This window comes from Molossus molossus, unplaced genomic scaffold (genome assembly GCF_014108415.1).
Source record: "Molossus molossus isolate mMolMol1 unplaced genomic scaffold, mMolMol1.p scaffold_m16_p_10, whole genome shotgun sequence".
NCBI lineage: Eukaryota > Metazoa > Chordata > Mammalia > Chiroptera > Molossidae > Molossus > Molossus molossus.
The window spans coordinates 56,306,162-56,326,178 of record NW_023425345.1 but is presented as its reverse complement, the minus strand read 5'-3'; the positions used below and the strand labels follow the sequence as shown (position 1 = coordinate 56,326,178).

The window sequence follows — 20,017 nt, the reverse complement described above, 5'->3', positions numbered from 1 at the left end:
TCTAGATTCATTCTAAATTCCCATGTCCATACCTGTCTTCTTCCCTTAGTTTCTCTGTTGAGTTCATGATCTGTTGACATGCTCTTGATTACACTGGGGTGATCACATTCCTGAAAGAACATTGATGAAGCAAAATAACCTACCTGCAATGTGAGTCATTATCTAAGTACCCTGTTGCTTAAGAATAATTTTAATCTAAAGTGAGATATAGCTCTAGTTCCATGATCTTTCTCACCTTTCTTGACAATGAGAGCCATTAAATCTTTCTCTATTTTTATTTATTTCATTTTTTTATCCTCACCCATGGACATTTTTACATTCATCTTCAGATAGAGAGGGAGGGAGAAAGGGAGGAAGAGAGAGAAAAATCGATGTGAGAGAGACATATTGAGTGTCTGCCACCCACACGACTCCAACCGGGGCTGAGGACAAACTGCAACAGAGGTATGTGCCCTTTGCAGGAACCGAACCTGGGCCTCTCTTGTCTGCGGGCTGACACTCTAACCACTGAGCAAAACTGTCCAGGGCTGTATTTTTATTTAAAAAAAAAAAATTGGGGAAGCAATTTCTCCTTCCTGTTAAAAGCAACAACATTTATCTATTTAAATAAACCCAATATCTATTCCACATTTCTGGTATCCAATCAGTCACTATGTCATGCTTATTTTATGTCTTAAATATTCCTTCAATGCCTTCCTACCCTATCTGTCTCTATTATCACTGCCCTAGTTAAAATCATTATTATCTTTTTTATGTACTCTCGAAAGGCACCTTGTTGATAGCCCCAGTCCAGTTTTACTTACTTTCAACTGCTGCCTGTGAAATGTAAATAAGACCATTCTCCATCTCTGTGAATGCTCCCTATCCATTGCTGCAGGGAGAAGTTCTGTTTGCACAGCATGACACACACAAATGCCGTGCTCTTGTTCCTACATCCTGTACACCCTCATTTCCATGCTCTGGTAACACCGAATGGCTTCTCCTCCCATAACCTGCTGTTTGGTGGTTAATTATTTTTTCAAGCTCCTTTGAACTTCCATATCTTTCCCCACAGTCAACACAATGGATGTGTCTCTATCTCAGATTTAATGTATTTTATGGAATGTACATTATCTATCTCTTGATCTAACACATCAGACTATAAATCCCTCAAGGACAGGGATCATATTTTATTTATATTATTTCAATGGATTTAATTTATTTTAACTTAAGAATATTTCAAAGTATAATTCATATCTTTATAGTGAAAGAAAATTCTAGTCATCACACGAGCATATGAAAATATGTCCAATAGTTATCCATTCACATCTAGCATCTTCTCCTATAAATGAAAAAAACAAAACAAAACAAAAAAACAGCTATTATAAATTTATAAATTTGGAGCTGCTGCCCAGTGTGGCTCAGTGGTTGAGCATCGACCCATGCACCAAGAGGTTGCCAGTTCAATTCTCGGCCAGGGCACATGCCCAGGTTGTGGACCCAATCCCTAGTGGGGGACATGCAGGAGGTGGACAGTTGATGTTCTCTCTCATCGATGTTTCTATCTCTCTCTCCCTCTCCTTTCCTCTCTCTCTAAAATCAGTAAAGAAAAAAATAATAATAATAATTTGGAGCTGTATACTATGTTACACATTATATATGATGTATTATAAATTTGGACTCTGTGAAAAATACATGCAGTAGTTACTACTCTTTTCCTGTAGCTGTCTGAGGCCTGGCTTGGGTGGTTATTCAATAGTGAAACTAATGTGAGGTGAAAATAAGAGAAAAACCTAAGAATTAGAGCAGAATCTTTGAATTATATGTATGTTAGTCTCATAAGGCTTTGTTTTCTAAATTCTGTTCAAACAAATTATAATTCAAACTCAATTCAATCTTAGCTCTTGGTTCAATTTTTTTTAAAATGAATGAATTGATGAGAACTTTATATTTGCAGCCTATTTTCATGTCTTTAATTGGAAAGATTATTAAATAAAGAAATACAATTTGTATGCCCTAGCTCATATCTCCTTTATATCCGGTTACCCATGTGTAGAATCACAAAAACATGTCCATCTCTTTTGAATTTAGAGGACATGTTTTGCTTTGATATTTATATAATACTTCATAAACAGTCAGCTCTATTTTGACTTAGAAAAATATCCTTAAATCTCACCGTATTAAGTATAAGATTAGAATTTTAAGTATGGAGATGACTTTTTGCACAGAGTAGGAACTGCACTGTAAGTATTTGTTGACTGTATCCCGCAGTGTCCTTAACCACTTTCTGTCAAGTCTGTCGGAAGCTTGAAGTCACATCAACATCTGAAATGCCTAAAACATTTCACAAACCAGTTCAAAGGGAAAGAGTCGTGCCCAATATTCTATTATGATAAATGATTTAATAATTTAGACACAAGGGAGTTCTCCATGGCAGCCTGCAGTTAGTCAAATATTTTCCGCCCTTTCTTCTGTTTAGCAAGAATATCCCATGGCATAAGTAGGTTTCCCTGTTAATTTAGTGTTCATGATGAAATAGTAGAACTTTCCCTTGGCACTGCTGTATTGAAAGTTGGCAAGTGAAACAAACTGAATAACAAAATAACTTAAATCGAACATGTCTTCTTAGTGATTCAGAGATTGTCTTCTATATCTATGCTACGATTCAGTGTGAATTTACTACCAAAGTTTATTTTGATGTTAACTTCTTAAATGTTTCTGGGGTGAGCATTATTTTCACATTATGTTGAACTCAATATATTTCATTGAACGCCTTCTCTCACATCTTGTTTGTATGTGTGGCAGATAAATATGTGTTGTCTGTTTGGGGTAGTGGCCATCTTATTCCTCTTAACGTTCAAACCTGGATACTTTTTGAGGACTTTAACAAATTTCTAGTCCTGTTATGTGTGGCCTGTTATATTTGTTGAAACAGTAGCAACCTAAGTTGAAGTGACTACGCATGATATACTGTATCCCAGGAGCGACAAGCAGCCAGCAGTTTAGCACTTGTGCAGTGAAGCGAGTTGAGTTGCAGGACCTCTGTAAATCCCCAAAGCCGACATCTGTAGAGATGGCATTGGGGCCTTTTCTTTTCAGCGTCATGCACTTCTGTTAACACTGTGCTTCCTTCTGAGGCCTCCTGAGGCGAAGCATCCATTCATCCTAAGTGCTGGTGTTCCCTTGTCCATTTCCTTTCCCTCCCGTTAAGGGTGTCAGTGACCCCTTCATTCTCTCCTCTTTGCTGCTCTGTGACCCACAGCAAGGTGATTCCTCAGCTGACGGTCCAGCAGAAGCCTCTGAGAAAGCCAGTCATCCACTCTGCGAGGTTTTTAGTTTATTTTAATGTTTGCTAGTCAAATTATTTTGTCCATTAGTTTTCACATATTAGTGAGATCATATGGTACCTGTCTTTCTCTGGCAGGCTTATTTCACTCAGCATAATACTCTCCTGGCCCACCCCACTCTGTCAGTTTTATGGGGTTAAAGGAATTTGCCTACATAAAAATGGCTCAAATTTATTAACCATGGAATACTTTTATCATGATAATTTTGAATCAGGTTGCTATATTAACACGATGCCCACAGGTGACAGGTAACATTACAATAAAAGGCAAAAAATGGTTTTATTAATTAAATGCTTAATAAATTATGAAAATGTGACTTCAATAGAGATACTGAATAAAAGCATTCAGTACAATGGTGAGTTGATAAATACTGCCTATACCGTCTTGCTGATGGACATTATTTCTTTGTACATCAAATGATCTAAGTTTTTCTCTAAGCGCATAGAGGGGGCAAACTCTAGAATCAGACTCTCAGGATTTAACTTCATCTTTGCCTTTATGAACTGCATTATTTGAGAAAAGAAAGTCTGTTAGGCCTCATTTCTCAATCTTCAATTTGGAATAATAATGAGAAAATAGATATGAAGTGCTTAATACAGTACTTGATAGAAAGTAAATCATATATCTTAGCTAGTAAAAAGAAAAGGAGAGAGAGGCAACAGTTATTGGGTAGGTAACTAATTTTGAAATAGATGAAGTCAGTAAAAGAAGAATGTCCAGCCCTGGCCAGTTTGGCTCAGCGGTTGGAGCGTCATCCTGTGGACCAGAGACACCTGGGTTTGGTTCCCCCTAGGGGTACGTACCAAAAAAAAGAAGAATGTCGCCCTGGCCGGTTTGGCTCAGCGGTTAGAGCGTTGGCCTGCGGTCCAGAGAGACCCGGGTTCGGTTCCTGCTAAGGGCACGTACCTCGGTTGCAGTTTGTCCCCGGCCCTGGTCGGTCGTGCGGGTGGCAGCCACTCGATGTGTTCCTTTCACGTCGATGTTTCTCTCTCTCTCTGTTCCTCTCTCTCCCTCCCACTCTACCTGAACAAAAAATGGAAAAATGTCCTCGGGTGAGGATAAAAAAATAAAAAAATAAATAAAACTCTGTAAAAAAAAAAAAAAGAAGAATGTCCATAGTGATGAATTCCATGATAATCATTCATTTTAACTGAGTGACAACTATTAATATTCATTGGGTATCAGTTTTCTGAAGAAAAGTGCTTCGAAATACAAATATAAATACATCCTCTGTATCTAATTATAGCATTTTCCCTTACATGATGTGAAAAAGGTCTTTAAAAATATAAAATAAGGTTCCGAGGAATAGGAAGGGACTAAGAAAATAAAGTTGGTATTTTCAAGAACCTCAGGAAGGAGCCAAATAATCAAGTATAACTAACCTCATGCCATACATTTCTAATCTCAAAGTTTATGGAGGTCCCACTCTATCAAATTAAACATTTCCTTAGGAGTTTACTATTCAGTCAGACTTTTTTTTTTTTTTTGATGCTCAATATGGAGTTTTTCCTCAAGCCTGAAACTTAGGAGAGTAATTAAGATTGTTAAAAAAAGAAAAGACCTCTTGAGGTTCATAATACTAATATATTTATATGACTTGAACTGCATTGAGTACTTATATTGTTATTGTCATACACATATATTAATAGAGATAACACCTTACTGGAAGTGAATTGATAAATATAAAGCCCATTAATATTTACAAAAAACAACAGCAGATAACCCATCTAAGTAAAAGGAGGAAATTGAAATTGTGTAAACAAGCTTAATCTTACTTTCAAAGGATGAGGTTTGCTCAAGATAAAATCCAGCGTTCAGGATCCTGGACTTGGGTGACAAGGATGATGCCTTTCTCTAATAAGGTTTGAGAACAGTGACCTCAGCAACTTCCCTCAGAATGTTTGCAGTGGTGTTTAAAGCAAAGTGAGTTTTTCCGAGCTGGAGAAGCAGCTTCAGGGCTCTCCAAGAACTTCCTTTTTGTTGTTGCTATTAACATGAAAACTCCAACTGTAATCATATATGCTCTCCTCTATCTAGTTACACTAACACACTCCAAAAAGTAGACCAAGAGCTACCCATTTTCCGTCGAAAATATCAAGGATCACACAGGACAATTTACTTTTGCTCATCAGTGCTGCTTCCTTTAACTCATGTGTTGACACCTGGTTTCCCCTTTCAAACCTGTGTTTTGATCTCCTGGATCCCAGAACTTGAGCTTCCCTCTTGTCTCCTGACTTCCAGAAACTGCAGCAGTGTTCCCTTGGTCTGTTGACTTTGGAACCTTGCCTAGCACTTTCCCAGATATTTTTCCAATTGACTAACAAGATGGTGGTGTCTCTGCCCTCCCAACAGAACAATTATGAACCAGGCCTAGAAAGGCTTGTCTCCTAAAGTAAGATTCAAAACATAAGCCAAGGTAAAAGCTAGAAAAAAAAAAAAAAAATATATATATATATATATACACACACACACACACACACACACACACACACACATCTGTGATATATCTTTGCTGTAAGTGTTATTTCATGTTAATATAAAAATGTCAAGCAAGCTCGGTGTGGAAAACTATCTGCTGATAGTAAAGTAGGCTTGATTATGAGAAAAGAAAAAAGTCCTTGGGGTTTCATTATTTGAACCAACACTACCGACGGCATAGCAAGAAGAACTAGCCATTATCTAGCACAGGAATTGGAAACTCACAGTAATGTTCACAGGGCGCAGGCAAGAAGAGCAAATGCCTGAGAAGAGCCTGGGTAAGTAACAGCGTCGGGTGAGGGAACCAGGGCAGCGCGGGCTCCGTGCGACAGGGCCTGCCCCAGTGCTGTTGAAACGCGGAGTGTGCGCCTGGTATTGCCAGATCTTCCCATTTCTCCAAAGGAGCTAGAGGTTTGGAATTTAATGTGAACTATTCCGAGTTTTTCAAACGAGCTGAAATCTTTTTCAAACACTGTGCTTGCCTAACAAAGCACCTTTGGAGACCTTGGTTCAGGTCTCCAAAGGAGTTACTCATTAAATATTAGCAAAGTAGGCACATTTGAAAGAAATAGGCCATGATGAGTTCTGATAGAAGAAAGAAATTAGACCGGGACAGCAGTGTTTCTTGTAAAATGTATGTTTCACAGATTCACCCAATAGAGGCCTTTCATGCCTAAGACCCTGGGGGGGGGGGCACAGTGAAAGGAATTGAGGTATCAGATATGAACAGAGAAATAGGAGCAAAGTAGGTGAAAGGTCCATAGAGACTTGCTAGTTTGTCTGGGGCTGCCCCAACTTTAAAAAAGATTTTAAGAACAAGGGGCTCATGGTATGTGTGTGGGTGTGTATTTTTTTGTGGGAAGGAAGCAGGGATGAGATAATAGATTGTGGATGATATAATTTTCAAAACTTGCCTGTCAGTCATTTCATGGTAAACAATAAAGGGAACATTTTTTGAGTCTTGGGCATGCCGCAGGATATAAAACTTAGAACATACTCTCCAAATACAAGGTAAGTATTTTGATTAGAACCTGCCTTTCTATTATTTTGGTTTTGATTTTATGTGGTTAATGTTCTCAGAAGTTCTATTCTCCATGCAAAATATTACTCCTGGGCTTTGTATAAAATATATTCACTGTTTTACATTAAAAAAAAAAAAAAACTATTTAAAAAGTGTTAACTTTAAGGAGGCATCATGATTCTGTTTCAAATCTGTCTTCCTTCCATTCCACTCCACCCTGTACTACTATATATATCCTTTTCACAAAAAATAAATGATGTCTGGAAACATTTACCCAAATGTTTCTTTTAAACAAAATACACAGATCTGATAAGAGGAGTCATATTTCCCACTCCTTTGCAAAGAGTGCAGATGAAAGTATAAATTATGATTTATAACCACTGAAAATGGGATTTAATTTCATTCTGGCCTTTTGTGGCCATTTGGTTTGCCTTTTAATCTTAATTTACGGTAAAAAAAAAAAAAAAAAGAACACATTTTCTTTTATGCTATTTTTAGGACAATGGAAATCTGTCACAAAATTTAGAAAGTGCTCATGTTAGAAAATTAATGAAGTAAGCAATATATAGTAAGGTTGCACTTTTCATTTTAATTCCATTATCATTTTTCTCAATAGTAACCAAGCTTGTTTTCAAGGGGCAGGTCACTACAGCCCTATTCTCTTCTTTGTCAGGCCACAAAATTCCTCTAAAGAATTGACTGTAAATCTATGGGTTCATTGTAGGTAAATAAATTTAGCTCATGGATCTGACTGCACATTAAAGCAGGTTTAATAGTGGAAATATTAATGTAACAAAATAGGGTACTGCTGAAGGATTCCAGAAGGCCCTTGGTTCCGAGTCTTTGTTTCCAATTAGAAATTCAGTTGCAGTACCGTTTGCCAGGCTCTGTCTTAGGTATTGGAAATAAGTAGTTGAATAAGACAAAGTGTTACTAAGTCAAAATTTTAAAGAGGATTGTCAGATACTATAAAGAATTGAGAGTATATAACATGGTACAACTTGGTCTAAATATTTTTCCTTAGTTTTGGCAGAGATATAGGTAGGGAAAAATATTCCTCTGCTAAACAAAATCAACCGAACAATAGCGTGATGAATAGCAAATGGCCTCTGCCTCTGTCAGAGATGGGTTTGGTGGTGAAGGGGCTATGGGAGACTGGGAGGAGCCTGTCTCCTCTGAGGGTACCTTTCACTCAGCTCTAGCTGATGGTTGACATGTAAAACTTCAGACCCAGTGATACCAGCTGTCCTTGTATTTTAAGAGAAATAGGACACTACACCTTTATGTGCAATCTCCTGTTTTTTAAATGTCTAATTGAAATTGTGTGGGGGAAACAGAGCCAAGTTGTAGGTCATGGCCTGTAGGAGACCAATGAACAGCTACAAGAAGACTCATTTCGGTTTCTCAGGTTGCTTAGATCAGTACCTCGTGGTTAAAGTATGGATCCGTCACAGAGGCATCGCCGGTGAGCTTGTAAGAAACTCAGAACCCCAGGCTCTTCCCAGACCTACCGCCACAGAATCTGCTTCAACAAGCCCCCAGGTGATGTGTAGGCTCATACATATTTGACACACTCTGGTCTAAGAAGGCATCAGAAAGAACAAATGGATTTTTGTGTCAATACTGTAACTTTGAATTCTTGGCCCTTTCATTTTTCTTCTTCTTGTGCTTTCCCCTAGCCCACTCTTGACTGTCATTGATACTTGATCTGTCCTAGAGAACAGCTCATCTGAACTCTCACAGAAGGAAAACTTGTAAATCCCTTACAGGGTGTTTTGGCGCATGACTCGTGCACACTGCATCGTGTCGCCTGACTCCTCTCACTTGATCGGAGGGTTGGTATTTACTGGCATTCCCCGTGTAATCCCGGAGCTCTGGCCTCACTGTCTGCTGCCCTTCTTGCTGTTTTTTCTCATCTCCATTCTCTCTCAAGTTTCTTTTACTCAGGAATAAAGTGCTCTTCCCAAGGTAGGCCTTGGTTAGACCTCTGTTGATTTTGGTTTCAAGGTACTTGGTCACAGCAACTTGAATTGCAAGCCTGCTGGCCATCCTGGGTTTAGGACTCATCTGGCTTCTGTGGCCTTTTCTTCTGCTTTTTTTCTCCATGAACTTCACCTATAATCAATTAGACAATCCTGGGCTTTTATTCTCTTCTTTTACATTGGCAGATTGTGTGTGTGTGTGTGTGCAGCGGGAAGATATCTATATAATATGTCTCTGTTCTTTGGTGATCATGTTATTCAAAGCATTGTGGTAATTGTACAATTCTAATGAGGTCTCAAGAGAAGGAATGTATGCATTTACTATGGATTCTGCTCTTGTTGAGCTCAACTTCTGGTCTCACACCTCTTTGCTTCTGCATTGCTCTGTTTCCAAGTTCTGCACCTCTCAGCTGATCTAATGCTGGAGTGCTGTAACTCCCCAGTAACTTTTATTTATTTATTTTTCCAATTCTGAGCTCAGATCAAGTGTAGAAACCTTCATAATTACAAAGGTCAGTGATTGAAGCTTTTCATCATTGCTCAGAACTGATCAGCCTTTCACACACGTTCCCCACCCCCACAAATCTCATTCACCCTCTGCAAGACCTCAGTTATCCACTGTCACCCTTACACACACACACAATTTTAATTATTTATACTTTTGCTTCTCAGAACTATAGAGATCATGCATCAGGTAGACTGGGAGGTCTTCTGATGCTCAGATTTGGCTATTTTTATCATTGATCCACTTCAGTAGGAGCAGATCTCAGAGAATCACCAGTAACTTTTATTATAAGCACCTATTTTTATTTGGCATTTCATTGCTTTCGAAATTAATATTCTATTTGTTATAGCAGCCATTATAGTTTAGGTGTCTATATTCTCATTTTATAAGAGAAAATATGATAACTATGGAACCTGTCTAAGTAGACTAAGACCACACACATTTGATCCAATGACTGGATTTCTGGCCTTTGTGTTTTTTTGGAATCATGTTATATCCCTGTTCTCTCCCAAGCATGATAAAGAAAGTTCCTTAACATGCATTTGCATTTCTTTTTACCTCTCAGTCAAAAACAATTGAATGTTTTCACCCTGTTTAAAAAACAACAACAACAACAACAACAAAACCTAAGTTAAATATAAGTTAAAGCATAAAGTTATCAGAATTTTCTGACAGGTCATACGTAGAACATGAAGGAAAGAGGGGAGTCAGGATGACACTGAGGCTGTAGCTTGGTCAATTGGAGGGGTGTAATTGCTGTGAAATGAGACGGAAAAAATGCAGAGGAGCCATTTTGGGTGAGGTAGGGATCAGTAGCTCAATTTTGAGATATATATTAGCCAGGGTTCTCCAGAGAAATGAACAAACAAACAAACTAAAAAATGATAGAAGAGAGAGAGAGAGAAATTTGTTATAGGCATTGGCTCACAAAATTACAGAGGATCAGAAGTCCCACAGTCTGCCATCTGCAAGCTTCAGACCCTCCAAGGCTGGAGTTGAAGTTCAAAGTCCTGAGCACCAGGTTGCTGAGGGTATGGCTTCCAGGCTGAGTCTGTAGGCCTGAGAACCAGGCGTGCCCCAGGCAGGAGAATGTCAGTATCCTGGCTGAGTCGGCATAGAGCAAATGCAACCTTCTCACCTTTTTATTCTGTTCAAATCCTCAAAGGTTTGGCTTATGCCCGCCGCCCTGGGGAGAGCCATGAGTTCAAAATTCTCTTCAGAAAAACCCTTTACAGATACACTCAGAAATAATGTTTTATTAGCTATCTGGGCATCTTGTGGTTCCATCAAATTGACACATAAAATTAAGCATCACAAGATGCTTTTTGGATGTTCAAATAGAGACATTGGGTTCACAGTTGGAAATAGGCACCTGGAATTCAAGGGAGGTGATCACATTAGCTAATACATTTGGAGCAGTCATGGTACGGGGAGTACGTAAAGCCATGAAACTTGATGAAGTCTCCAAGGCAGAGAGTGTACATTGAGAAGAGAAGAGGTGTACTACTGATAGCGGAGGAATGCCAATGTTCAGAAGGCAGAAGAATGAAGAGTAAACATCAGTGGAGACAGAAGGAGCAGCCGGGGAGACAGGATGAAGACCTAGAGACTGTGTTATCTGAAAGCCAAATGAAGAAGGGGTTCCGGGAGGAGAGAAGGATCAGCTGCATCAAACGCTGCTGACAAGGCAGGTGGATAAGAACTAAAAACTGGCCCGTGAATTTAACACTTAGAAGTCGTTATTGATCTTGACAAAGACAGCGTATAGGGAGGGATGGAAGATGGGGTCAGAAGCTACGTTGAATAGAGTTTTATGAGGATTAGATTCTGAGGAAACAGGATGATTTTCCAAGGCTTCTTGAGGAGTCAGATTTGAACTAATTTTTCCTGAAGGCTGAATCTGAATTTTGGAGCAGGGAAGGGCGTGAGGTCTAAATCTGAATAAAGTTAGATTTTAATAATATCTGAATCATCAAGTGAGGCATGTTTTATGTGTTCAAAATGTAAAAGTTTATATAGCTATTTCAAAATAAACTATTCATGCACCAGTTACCAGATGCTCATAATTTACTCAACTTAATTTCTGTTTCTAATGGTCTTTTTTGTCTTCTGTTTGTTCTGTTTCTTCTGCTGTGTACTAATTGTCCTTCTTGTCTTTGGCTACTCTCTTGAAATCTTGACTGCCTTTTTATTTCTTTCACTTCTGAATCTCGCTAAATAGACTTCTCAGTGGAAGAGATGATTCTGTTCTCATCAAATTGCTTTCACGTAGGTTGGGCCTGGTGCCTGCCTCTCTGCTTCTTTATGCAAGGGCAGCCTGGTCGTTTTGTTTGATCGTTTTCAGCACAACACTCTAAACTTTGCTTTCCCAGCCTGCTCTTCTTGAGGGCAAGAGAAGACACACATTCATCTCTAGTCTAGTGCTTCCTCTGCCAGTGAACATGAAGAACATTTAAAACGGGGAATGTTAGCGTTGAAAACATCTACGTGAATCTAGTGTGGAATATGCAGCTCACTTGGAGATTGCTCACTCTGTGTAAGTCCCTGACCTGGGCTGTCCTTGCCATAGATCCTTTCTTCTCTCGTGCCCTGGATCAACAATGAGACTTTTTTCAGACTGTGCTTGTTGCTGCCCTTTCTACCAATCTCATCTGAGCTCCTCTGGCCCTTTACAGGATGCTCCTCTTCTTCAGTTTCCATTTGGAGCTCCTGGGTTTGCTTGAAAATGCAACTCTGAAGTTCTCACTATCTATATCTATATCTGTATCTGTATCTGTATCTGTATCTGTATCTGTATCTGTATCTGTATCTGTATCTGTATCTGTTTCTGTATCTGTATCTGTATCTATATCTATCTATATATCTATATCTATATGTATATCTATTTCTATATCTATATCATCTATATATAGTGCTTGGGAAGAAGGGATGGGGCTGTTTGAAGTGATTTCATCATAATTGTCATTACCTTCATTCCTTTCTCTGAAAAAATATTTATATTCTTAATTTTTCTTTTTAGCATTATATTTTAGTTGTTAATACAGTGTTTAAAAAAAAATTATCTCCTGAGCCCAGCCGGTATGGCTCAGTGGTTGAGTGGCGACCCATGCACCAAGAGGTTGCCAGTTCAATTCCCGGTCAGGGCACATGCCCAGGTTGTGGGCATGAATGAGGCAACCAATTGATGTTCTCTCTCATTGATGTTTCTATCTCTCTGTACCTCTCCTTCCCTCTCTCTCTCTCTCTCTAAAATCAATAAAGAAAAAAAAAATTTTTAATTATCTCCTGAAACTTTGACTACCTATTTTATGGATGGTAGAATTTCTCTGAATTTTCTTTCTTAATCATCTCTAATTAGGACACCACTGTCTGTGAAGTTGGCTTCCAGATGTCCATCATATGCTCACTCTATGAGTTGGTCAATGCCACTAAAAGTTTGGCTGATTGGCCATTGCATTAAATGAATTTTTTTTTTTTTTATGTTGTGTAAACAGCTACTATGCAACTGGGCATATAAAAAAGGCAATAAAGATGATCCCAAAAGGTAGGTGGTCATGCAAACCACGCCAATGGAACAGGAAGGCATAGCAGTCCTTATTAAATGTGCTTCAGAACCACTGCCGACTCTTAATTCTCCCCTAACTTACTTTGGGCTTAGGACCAAAAGTTGTTTTTATACTATTTCATTCTTTCTGCTCTCATCTTCCTTCTACACCTTTTCTGCACAAGAGTCAGTGTTTATTTTCTTGCTGTTCACGTCATATGGTTGCATTAATTTGAGCAAGTGTCTTATTTTTAAAAAATGCTAAGAGACCTAAAATCAGTGTGTAGTCAATGCACAAATCAAGGAATGAGAAGTTGTTCTCATACTTACTGCTCAGTGATCATAAAGTTGTTATGTTCTCCTCTGGTCACTAAATGCCTTTGAATATATCTGAAATCATTTTTTTAACCCCCACCCACCCTCTTTGGCATAACAGAATGTTATCTTTGTCTTCAGAGACTTGGTGCTTTTTATATACCAACTTGAATCTCAAAATTCAGCTTCAAGATGAATAGATGTATTACAAGCTATAGAAGTTACTTTGAGGAACAAAACCAAAATATATCATCTCCATTTATGTTTGTTACCAATAGTATACAAGTGGGGAAAATGTTTTTCTTTCATGCATTTCTTTATATAATTAATGAATCATTTTTTTAAGGAATTCTCTTTATATTTTAGATACTTACCTCAAATACCATACATGTAGGGGGGGGGAGTGATATATAATTTTAAAAGTAGAGAGACCTTCAAAATGCATACGTCAAATTTAGGATGGTGAAACCTAGAAAACTTGTGTGATATGTCAAATGTATGGGAGTTTGTTTGTTTCCGTAATTGCTTCTGTTTTTTTTTTTTTTTTTACTTTAAAATATATTCAGTTTATATTTTCAGTTTACATAGTCAGTTATATATTTATATCCATTGGATTTTATCTCTACACTTAATGCATTACTCACTCTTTTTTTTTTTTATCCTCACCCGAGGACATTTTTCCATTTTTTGTTCAGGTAGAGTGGGAGGGAGAAAGAGGAACAGAGAGAGAGAGAGAGAAACATCGATGTGAAAGGGACACATCGAGTGGCTGCCAACCGCACGACCGACCAGGGCCAGGGACAAACTGCAACCGAGGTACGTGCCCTTAGCGGGAACCAAACCCAGGTCCCTCTGGACCACAGGCCGACGCTCTAACCGCTGAACCAAACCGGCCAGGGTGCGTTACTCACTCTTAAAGTTTTTTAATTAACCATAAAACAACCCAGACTCTAGAAATAATATGTTTATCTTCTACAACAATCATAATTATTTTCTTGTTTAATGAAAACTATATTAACTGTAGACAAGACTTGTAAAACAATGAGCACAGATATTACCACAACAATTTTCTTTTGTATGTTGATCACAATAGAAACATTTTGGGCTACAAAGCACATTGCTGGTAAATACTGGACTGGACATGGCAGGAGAGCCTGGTTGCTCCCTTCTCTTCTCTGACGGCCCATCCTCCAGTCCACGGAGCAGGCAGCCTGCCTGCGACCCTGCTCCCGCTGCTCACTGCTGATCAGATAACGGGCGGATTTTTCTCCAGCCATGTCAGTTCTGTTTCTTCTCCCTGGGAGCTGTGGGCCATGGATGTAAGTAGTTAGCTATGGGCACTGGATATAGTAGATCCGAAATATCAGACCTGGATTTGCCTTAGACCTGCAGGTCCGAGAAAGGCCTTTCACCCCCAGGAGAGAAGGATGGAGTGAAGAAAAGCAGGCGGGAAAGACTCTGGGGCTAGAGACAGGGAGGGAGGGAGGAGAGGGGAAAGGAAGGGGTGGGGTGGGGAGGAACACAAAGAAGCTTTTGTTCCCCGGAGGGCTTTCCAGTTAATTTTAATTACCTGCTATGGGTTCTACAGACCCAGAAGACTACTCTTAGGCAGACAAACCTCTGAGTCTTCATAATGAACTCCCTTTTTCATCTAAATCTCTTTTCTATGAGTTTACATTTATTGCAATCCACATAAAAAGATGGCTTCTTTTATTTGAATGACACATTGAGACAACAGTTAATACTACCATGAAGGAAAGATTACTGAAGATAGAGACTGGGTTTAAGGGACTAGAAAATAACCCTCAGGCAGTGTAGCAGAGTGTTAAGGTGTGACTCAGAGCCAGACAGTCTGGGTTGAAACCAGCCCCACCACACACCAGCTGTATATAGAGACAGGTTTCTTTCCCAGTAAAATGAGATGAAAATAGTACCGACCTCACAGGGCTGTTGGGAGGACTTAATGATTTAACTCATGTAAGCGTTCATGAATGCTTGGCACACAGGAAATTGATGAGTGTTAGCTATTAAACTATTGTTTTATAACATTTTTATTAACTGGGAGTAAAATAGCTGACACTGTATAACTTCAAAGAGGATAAGTATTTCACAGAGGTTGCCAACTTCTATCATTACTTAGTAGTTACAACTTTCTACACTTCACCACTAGCCCGGCCCATCTGTGTCCTTCAGCCACCTTCAAGCTGGCTTCCCAGCTCCATATCTCTGCTCTCTAGGAAGTTATCTCCATCATGATTCATTCACCCAAAGACAGAAAATCTGAATTCAAATCTGAGCCTCTCTGTCCAGCTTCCTGGATCTTTGCAATCTGATTTTCAGTCACCTTCTTCTCTGTCCCTAGAAGTCATTATCCTTCCTGTCCCAGGCACATGTCTTTATCTCTGACTTTAGTAACTTTATTTTGAGTTTCCTGTGCGACCGGCTCATGACAACTCCTAGCTAAGCAAAGGAAAAGCACAGTTTCTCCCCACACGGGGCTCTGGAGGGATGGAGGGAGCATGGGCACTGTAGTTTTTGGCATTTGTGTAACCAACTATGAAAGGAGTCCTGGGAACAGGATGCCTAGTTTCGGGGAAAAGGTAGAGAAGGTGGGCGCAGTAGACATGAAAAACCCTTATCTGAAAAGATATGACTTAAAGAATGATTTGAAACTTGCCAGCTGAACAAGCGTGGAACAGGGTTTTCACATCAGAAGGGACAACACGTCCGAAGGCCTGGAGTCCGGACAGATGAGAGCTCATTCAGTAACCTGCATTTATTCCCAGTCTGAATCTTTGAGAACGGCATTCATCTCTGTGGAAAGCATTTCCTCCTTGTCTTTCTACAAGCCGAGCCTTGATTGGAGTAGTTTCCAGTAGCTACCAGGGGAGAACTGTTGGTTGGCCCCTCTGCTATCTTAAGATCTAACTCGATCTCTCTCTTCTATGAAACCTCTCATATACTCCAGACCTCCTGGTTCTAGCACTGGGATCACTAGTAATACAAATTATCTCTGTCATACACTTTTATATGGTATTCATTTATATTTCATCATCTGTTTTCTATATAGGAGGCTCACAACAATACTATAGAAGAGGTTCTGTTATTATACCTGATTTTCAGTTAAGAAAGCCAAGGTTCCAGCACCATCTCCTTAGACTGGAAACACCTAATAGATAGCTAATATATACAATATGTTGGACACATGCATGATGCTGGACACGCAAGCAAGTTCGGTAAACCTTAACTGAGTGGAATATTTCTTATCTGATGATTTCATGTGTGTCCCATATTTGCAGGTAGGTGTGGATGTAGATGAACTTTTATTTCTCAGTGTAAGGGGCTGAATAATGTTAGTGGCTTATACGTTCCACATAATTTTCTTCCATATAGTTCTGGAGAGCCAGAAATAAACCACCCCCATGTAGAAACTATAATGTTGTGGTTAACATGGTTTTTAGCATATTTTCTCCTTATTTTAAAACATAATGAGGTCTGGTATGTAAGTAGCAATCACAAATTATATGTTTATTTTTCAGCAGGATGTTACAAAACAACTTATATTCAGAACTGCTTGTTTTCACAGACTACTAATTGCATATTGAAAAATATACATAAATATTAACATCACTATTGTAAATGTAATATAAAGCCAACGACATATGCCTCCAGAAAGTATTGGAGCTGACATACTGTTTATGACTTCTTATGGGCTAAATTATTGTACTTCCCTGAAAAGCTTGGAAGTTTTTTATTTATTTAGAAACACAAAATGGTTTTCAAATGGGCATCATGGACTAGAATGTGCATAAATGTGTCTGTTAGAAGAAAAAGAAACAATGATACCAATATGTTTAAGACAGACAAATGCACTTTAAAAATAATATACCCTTGTACCTCTCCACCTCCAGTACCTAAACAGCTTTTGGTGATCATATAAATTTCATTTTATAATGTTTGGCTTTTCCACTGTTTTTTTTTTCTTTCTGAAAATAATATCTATCATGAAAATGTATGCTTTTCTTTGATAACTGGTGTAGATATTGTTAAAAGACATTGATTAATGGATGGATTTCTCCACTGCTTTACTAATCACAATATTTCAGAGAAATGTTCAACATATCATTCTAAGAGATTTTTCTCCTTTGCATAACTTATAGATCAAATTGCTTCTTCTGTATAATAGTGGTGCTTTATCCTTGCCTATGAAAATAGATGGAATTGTTTAAAGAATCTGAAAGTAAAAACAAACCATAAATTTGTCGTTCAGTGAAAAGAATATACAATGGAAATAGGCGGGTTTCACATCATGACCCAGGACCCTTCCACTGATTTTTTTTAACCCTCTTCAAGCTCCTTAATTTCTCACAGTCGCAGTTTCTTTACCTGTAACGTGAGGATAATAATATTTACCTTACAGTTTTGTTGTGAGAATTCAATCCTATATTAGATAATACAGGTATTAGCCGGTGCTCAGAATGCAGCCACTGGGATTATTAGATTTACCTTTGTCGTTACAGAAGGTTAAAACCTATTTTGACCATTAAAGGTGACATGCATTTTAAGACAGGAAGTAAAAATCAGTAAATGAATCTGAACAAATGTAGTTGATAATTTTTCAGGGATTTCATTTTTCTTCCTTGATCTTGTTAAAACGTCACTTCAGTTTAGAGAGTCCTGCTTCTGTCCAGACAACGGCTCCGTTCCATCCTGCTCAGAGGTGATCGCAGTGAACACTAACGGGAGGAAGGGACACAAGGGGTGGCCGGCAGCTCCAAGTCTGGAAAGGAAAAAATGCTGCCCACAGACTGAGGCCCTGTGTGCTGGTGCTCCTAGGCCTGGACGAAAGGCAGACCGCTCCACTCTCCTTTAAGTAGAACTAGTCCTTGATTGAAACATTAGTGGATACAACACACTTTTACAATCGGCTTCTGACATGAAGTTTAACTGCCTTTTGAATGCATCGCCCATCCTGGAACATAACTCAGTGGAAATAGGGAATTTATTTTACAGCTTTCTTGTATAAATAATTTTTCATGCATGCTGTATCTACTGTGGAATAATCTCTTTAATCTTCATGACTATTGCAAATTCTATTGAAATGATTGGACTAGCATCCGAGTCTACAGTTACAGTGTATATATTTAAAGTTATCTCTGTTTACTTTAAACACACAAAAATGAATGAATAAAAATGATATTATAATACATTTACCCTGGTGGGATAGATATCTTTAGGGACGAAGACATATCAAAATATTTAAGCAGTCATTTAAATGTCTTGCTGTTGTAATTCTTGAGACATCTTTACAACGTTCCTACTATTTTTATTTTAAACTTCCTTTTCAGAATAGCGCTATTTTGCTGTTAAGGCATTCTTCAGCTATGTCCCACAGGGAGTTCAGTTAGAGAGGAAATTTGGGTTATTATGTTTAACAGATTGCTAAAGTTACCATAATCTAAAAACTCTTTCTGGCCTATGTCTAATTTGACGTTTGCCCCTGACTTCAGCCATTCACCGGTGGCGTCTAATCCGCCTATCTGGGACATTGTCGTGGCCACTACTCCCTCTGCACCTGCAATGGGTGGTGTAGAGGGCGCTAGCACCCGTAACAGGGACCTCTGTGGGCGTGTTCTGCTGAAAGCATTCAGGCTGTGCCTTGTCGTCTGTGTTCAGGAGGTTGCCCTTGAGCTCAGGGAGAAAAGGTGCACTCCAAGAAGCTGGTGGTCTTCCTCCAGGGACACTTTGCTTCAACGCTGAAGCATGGAAGGAAACCCGGGAGGCAATAAGGTAAACTGCAGAGAGGGAGAGAGGGCCAGACATGGAGGCTATGTAGGTGCTAATCAGTAGAGACAACCCATAGGAGAGCAGAGTTGGAAAACCCCCAAACCTTCTGTATTTGAGACAGAAGTGAATAGCCCTACTTTATACTCCTACCAGCCATAGAACAATGCCTAGCAGACAGTTTGGGTGTGGTAGAACAATTCTGAATTAATGAAAGAATGGATACTCATAGGGCAGTGCTGTCATTTCAGCTAAACATGAGCTGTAGGATAACTAAGTAGGAATGTATCTGGGGAGAAAGCAAAGAGCCATCTGGATGAGAAATGTGATCTGGTGCCTCATGTTGTGGGGGGAAAGGACACCAGAATCAGGTTATGTGTCCTAGCCTTTGTGAATCCTAGAATTCCCTTGAGGAAATGGAATTGGAATCTGGCATTTTCATAAAATGTATCCAAATTGTTGACTAGAGAGAGCATGAAACCGACACCAAAAAAATGTATGAAACTGTTGCTCCATCTTGCCAGAATTGTTAAAGAGTTTTACTCTCATTCTTATGTCTGTGTTTCTGTTAAAAGGTCAACTAATAAGGACAGATTATAGGATATTTTGGTTTATTGTCAACTTAGATTTAAAGAATTGCATCCTGTCTTGGACTTTTTCCATAGTAGCCCGGCAAATGATCATTCATTTTATATACAAAAACACCTGTCATTCTAGCAATGCTTCTCTAATTTTGTGTGTGTGTGTGTGTGTGTGTGTAAAAAATATCTATACACTGACAGAGCAAATATTTACTCATAACAGTTTGCCAAAAATCAGACTTTCAGATTCAAGAAATGTATTTGAAGCTAAAATGATTCATAATACCCTCTGTTTCTATTACAAAACATATTGATGCTAATGTAAAATTAATGTTTTAAGTCACTTGTCATTAAAGTTGATTTCCATGGAAGATGGCACATATTTATTCAAAATAATTCTTGCCCTGGTCGGTTTGGCTTAGCAGTTAGAGCGTTGGCCTGCAGTCCAGAGAGACCCGGGTTCGGTTCCCGTTAAAGGCGC

At 38.9% G+C, this 20,017-nt stretch overlaps 1 protein-coding gene and 2 non-coding genes across 5 annotated transcripts in view; 1 reads left to right on the top strand and 2 right to left on the bottom strand.

Annotated features, from left to right (window-relative positions):
• Window positions 1–20,017, top strand: part of NAV3 (neuron navigator 3) — a 332,922-nt gene that overhangs the window by 49,857 nt on the left and 263,048 nt on the right. The window lies entirely within an intron of this gene.
• LOC118624881 lies at window positions 9,280–9,349 on the bottom strand. Its single transcript, XR_004958541.1, has one exon. It is a non-coding gene; the product is annotated as a small nucleolar RNA U2-30 (small nucleolar RNA).
• On the bottom strand, window positions 9,474–9,553 carry LOC118624882. Its single transcript, XR_004958542.1, has one exon. It is a non-coding gene; the product is annotated as a small nucleolar RNA U2-19 (small nucleolar RNA).